The following is a 5,743-nucleotide window of genomic DNA, read 5'->3' on the forward strand; positions in this document are numbered from 1 at the left end:
ACTACAATGACTGTGCTGACTACTCGGCTGGTGGCGGCTATCGGTGTCAAAACTGGCGGATGTCGGGTAGGGGGTCCCGAACTGTGCGTCTAAGGTGGATGGTAACAGGAGGCAGGGGACACGATGTTTTACCCAGGTTCGGGCCCTCTTAATGGAGGTAAAACCCTACATCCTGCTTGATTAATATTGAAGATATGGGTAGTACAAAAGTAGATCTACCACGAGATCGGAGAGGCTAAAACCCTAGAAGCTAGCCTATGGTATGATTGTATGTATATGATCTATCGACTAGCCCGGCCTCGGTTTATATAATGCACCAGAGGCCTAGGATAACAAGAGTCCTAGCCGAATACGCCGGTGGGGAGGAGTCCTTGTCTTGATCGCCAAGTCTTGTGGAATATTCCTTGTATGCGGCAGCTGTCCGAACTAGCCCATGAGTATACAGCCATGGGGGTCCTCGGCCCAATCTAATAGATCGGGAGATGACGTGGTGAGTACCCCCCTAGTCCAGGACACCGTCAGCGGCGATGTACAGGAGCATAGGTTCCTTGGGAGTCGGAGCCGCTAGGACGGGTGGAGTAGTCAGCATCTTCTTCAACTGGTGAAAAACTTCGTCCGCCTTATGGTTCCACTCGAAAAAAGTGGTCTTCTTCATGAGTTGGTATAAGGCGAGAGCTTTCTCGCCCAGCCGACTGATGAATCGGCTGATGGACGCCAAGCAGCCGGTGAACTTCTGCACATCCAGCAGTCGGCTGGGTACCTCCATTCTCTCGATGGCCTTGATTTTTACTAGGTTGCATTCTATGCCACGTTCAGAGACCAGGAAACCTAGCAGCTGGCCGTCTGGTACTCCGAAGACACACTTCTTGGGGTGGAGGTTGATCTGGAACCGGCGCAGGTTCTCAAAGGTCTCCTTGAGGTCTTCCAACAGTGTTCCCCGCTTTTCCGTCTTCACCACCACGTCGTCCACGTAAACGTGGGTGTTCCTGCCGAGCTGCTTGAGGAGGCACTTCTGCATGCAACGCTAAAAGGTGGCGCCGGCATTCCTTAAGCCGAACGTCATGGTGAGGTAGCAGAATGCTCCAAACGGCGTGATGAAGGCGGTCTTCAATCTGTCAGCCGAATTCAGCTTGATCTAGTGATATCCTGAGTATGCATCCAAGAAGCTCAACAACTTGCATCCGGCTATGGAGTCTATCACCTGGTCAATTCTTGGTAGAGCAAATGGGTCCTTGGGGCAAGCCTTGTTGAGGCTCGTGTAGTCAATACACATTCGCCACTGCATGTTCTTCTTTAGCACCAGGACCGGATTTGCCAGCCACTCCGGAAAGAAAACTTCTATAATGAAGCCGGCTGCTAGGAGTCGGGCTATCTCTTCTCCGACGACTCTTCTCTTCTGATAAGCGGCGCAGGGGCTGCCTGACCGGCTTTGCATCAGATCGGACGTGTAACTTGTGCTCGGCGAAATCCGTCGGTACACCTGGCATGTCTTTGGGAGACCATGCGAAGATGTCCCGATTCTCACGGAGGAAATCGATGAGCTTGCCTTCCTATTTGCTGTCGAGGTTTGCACCTATGACGGCGTACCTCTCTGGGTGCTCCAGATCCAAGGGTATCTTTTTTGTCTCTTTGGCCGTCTTGAACGAACCTTCGGCTTCCGAGTCCTTTGGGTCGGGCGATATCTCCAGCTGCTTGCCGGCCATCGCCACAACTCGCTCAAGGAGTCGCTTCTCGGCTGCGATCACCAGGGACTCGGCCAGCCGACTGCTCTCGGCCGCGCAAGTGGACGACTTTCGGTAGTCGCCGGCCATAGTCAGAATTCCCCTGGAACTGGGCATCTTCATCTTGAGGTAGGCGTAGTGGGGGACCGCCATGAACTTGGCCAAGGCGGGTCGGCCAAGCAACGCATGGTATGGGCTCTCAAGGTCCACCACCTCAAACCAAACAGGCTATCTTCAGAAGTGATCTTTGTCCCCAAAGAGGATGTCAATCAGGATCTTGCCGATTGGTGAGCAGGAAAGCCCAGGAACAATGCCGTGGAACAGAGTCCGGCTGTTCTGAAGCTGTCTTCGCTTGATTCCTAACTTCTCCATGGTGTCCTTGTACAGGATATTGATGCTGCTACCCCCATCTATCAGAACTCGCGAGAAACGCGCGGCCCGTTTGTTCATGGAAAAGGTGGCGTCCAGGACCAAGGCGTAGGAGCCCAGACTCGGCATCACTTCTGGGTGGTCAGCCCTGCTCCAACTGATGGGCCTCTCAGACTAGTGCATGAACTCTGGCGTCTCTGAGGCTACTGCGTTCACCTCTTGCCGCTGTAGCCGCCTGCTGCGTCGATCATCAGCCACACTAGTGAACACCACATAGGCCCCATGCTCCTCAGGGTATTCGTCTTGTACTGCACCGACTGGCCTGACTACCGACTGCTGGGGCGGAGGCGGAGGTGGCTCCCAGCAGGCGGGGGTGGCAGGAGGCCGTCTCCCTTGGCGATCCTGGTGAGCCAGTGGCACTTTCGGGTGGTGTGATTCGACGGCTTCGCACCGCTGTGGAATTTGCAAGGTCCATCCAAGGTCTACTCATAGGAGAAGGCCGGCAACCAGTTTGGCTTGCCGCCTTTCTGTTGCTTGGGTGGAGGCTGCTCTTCATGCTGCTGGGCTTCAACGGTCGCGACCTGCCTGCTGCTGGAAGCCGGCTGCGAGGCCTTGCGCTTGTTGTCGCCCTGCTGTTGTCGCCGGCCGGCGTCCGCCACCGTAGTTCTTGGAGCCTGAGGAGCTACTTTTCCAGTCGTGCTGATTTGAATTTCTGCCTTCATGGAGGAGTCGGCCGTAGCGTACTTGTCCGCTATGATCAGCAGCTCGTCGAGGGTTTCTGGCTCGTCGTAGAGGAGCTTTTGCTTGAGGAGGGTGCCTTCTCGGCACCCGGCTGTGAAGTACTCGATGGCCTGCACCTTGTGCACGCCCTCGCAGGAGTTCCGGAGCTCAGCCCAACGCGTGAGGTAGTCGCGAGTTGTCTCGTCAGGACCTTGCACGCACAAGGAGAGATGACGAGGCTTGGGAGGACGCTTGTACGTGCCGGTGAAGTTGCAGACGAATGCTTCAGTGAAGTCGACCCAGCTGTTGATGCTGCGGGGCTTTAGGCTGTTCAGCCATGTCCGGGCTGTGCCCTGGAGCATGAGCGGAACGTACTTTACGGCGACATGCTTGTTGCCGTTTGTTATGCTGACAGCCGTGGAGTAGTCGACTAGCCAGTCTTCCGGCTTCACGGAGCCGGTATACTTGGGCGTGTCTCTTGGGAGCGTGAACCCTCTGGGAAAGGGCTCATCCCGAATGCTGGGCCCGAAACAAGGCGGACCCAGCTCGTCTTCTTCTTCCAGCGCCAGGGACCGGTGAAGTTGGTCGATCCGGTGGCTGGCATCATTCTCTCCAACCCCCTCTCGGCGGCCGAGGCGGTCGCCGAGAGTCGGATGGTCAACTGGCGGCGGGGAGACTCGCCTCTCCTTGCGGGGAGGGGGAGGCGGACAGTCGTCCCGTCGTTCCACTGCTCTCGGGCGGCCAGCTCGGTCGCGCTCTATGGTAATGCGAGTCCGACTGTGACTGACATCCGGCTCCTTGTCCTTTCTTCCTCGGGCGCCGCCAGTCGGCGTCCGAGACGTCGCGCCTTGATCTCGGTGCGGGTCGTCGTTTGGTCGCTGCGGCGCCTCCTTGCGGCAGCCGGCCTCGTTCTGCGCGGCGGCCGCGTCGAGGAGCCGCTGGACTCGCTCCATCATGAGGCGGCGTTCTTCGCCCTCGAAATTGTCCAGCTCATCTGCCGCTGCCTGGGCGGCTCGGATGTTCTCCGCCGGTGTAGCGTACACGGGGCGGCTAGCCCCAAACAGGCTGGCGATGGCTGTGCCGCGCTGCTGGACCGCGCCAAGGAGGCTGGGCCCTGCCGGGGCCGGCGAGCCGCCAACGGCGCGATCCATCTCCCGCTGGTAAGCTTCTGACAGGCGTCTCATGCTGGCCAGCTTCTTCGCGCCTTCGACGAGCTGAAGGCGGCGCGCTTCTAACGTCTCTGCGTCAGCATCTTCCGGAATGGGCGCGGCTAGGTCCTGCAGCGCCGCGCCGAGTGAGTCGGGCGCCCCTCCGCCAGGGAACTCGTCATGACTGATGACTAGCACCGCGGTGACGGTGCTTCCGTTGCTCTCCGCGTGGGGGAGAGGTTCGTCGTAGACCACCACGTTGGTGGGGAACGCATCGATCGATGCGGTGTCGGAGTCGACCAGCATCGGGTCGGTGGAGCCTACGGACTCCAAGTCTACGGCAGGCTCGCCGGAAACATGGAGTTGATCGAGGAGGCCCGCGAGGAGGTTCTCGGGGCCGCCCGCGCCTGCGTCGGACGCAGGTTCGTCGGAGAGGCGAACCTCGCCGACAAGTTCGGCCAAGGGGCTGGCTGCGCAGGCGATCTCAACGCCGCGCAGCGCATCGATGCAAACTTCGCCTGGCGTGCCTGGCTAGCTGCGCTCGCCAGGGAGGTAAAGGGTTCCCGTCCAGAACAGATCACCGGACGGCGGTGCACCAGGCCCCATGGTGGGCGCCAAATGTCGGGGGTTTGGAGTGACATATGCCAATGGATGGCTTATCATGGTGGGGGCGAGTAGAACGTCGCCGGTGCCTAGAAACGGGATGAGGCGAAGACATGCACGCCGGCGAATCTTACCCAGCTTCGGGGCTCTCCGGGAAGATAATACCCCTACTGCTGCTCTGCGGGGTCTCCGCATGATCACTATGGTCAAGTGTTTACAGGGTTGCTCCTTGAGCTGTGTCTGGTGGTAGGAGAGGGCAAGGCTAGCTCTCTCCTTCTATCTGGTATGGTATCGAATTACTGGGATCCAACCCTTTGCATGGGTGCCCTGGGGGTTTATATAGGCCTACCCCCCAGGGGTACAATGGTAATTCGACTGGGCGCGGGCCCAGCCGTCAGTGCCTCTGACCTCCGACTTCTCCGCCGACTACTGGGGCCCACCAACTGGTGAGCCCCGTTGACTGGTCTGGTACGGAGCCGACAGGCCGCGTCCGCCGCGGGCGGGTCTTGCCGACCGCTGATTACTATAGTCGTGCTTCTGATGACGCAGGCTTGGTCATGGGGTCGTGGCAACAGCCCCGCCGCCTGGCGGGCGATCACTGTGGCCACTCCCCATCTCATCTTGATTAATGGCGCGTGGGCCCCGGGGGAGGGCTCTGCCGACTCCCCCGGGCCGACTCCCGACGGGTCTGACTGGCGGTTCTCCCGCTGTCTCCCGAGGTCTCGCTGACTGGTGGGCCTCGCTGCCTCCGGGCCGTACAAACAAGCCGTCGTGGGCGTAGGACTTGGTACTGTGGTGCTGATGTCAGGGCCGGCCGGGCAACAGTGCCATGCCGCACGGAGATCTTCCCGAGTACGGCGTGCTGTGGCCATGCCTGCCCTTGGTAAAGGGCGGAGCGGGCTTCACTGTAGCCACGCCTCTGCCCCACCCCCCTCGATGGGGTCATGGTCGTCGGAGTCGCCGGCCGACTCCCCAAAGCCGGCTTCTCTGGAAGTCGTCCCTGGGACTCGGCCGTGAGCAGGCAGTCGGCCGCCCCGTCGTCGACTCCTCAGGAGACGGCTCTTCGCCCTGGGGTCTTGAGGGGCGCAGCCTGCCCCGATGTCTTGAAAGGTTACGGGACTCGGGTTGGCCTACCCGTGGCCCATTACTCTGACAGATACAGAAAGTTGTAGCAGTGGAATT

The sequence above is a fragment of the Triticum urartu genome, chromosome 6, assembly GCF_003073215.2.
Source record: "Triticum urartu cultivar G1812 chromosome 6, Tu2.1, whole genome shotgun sequence".
In the NCBI taxonomy this organism is placed as follows: Eukaryota; Viridiplantae; Streptophyta; class Magnoliopsida; order Poales; family Poaceae; genus Triticum; species Triticum urartu.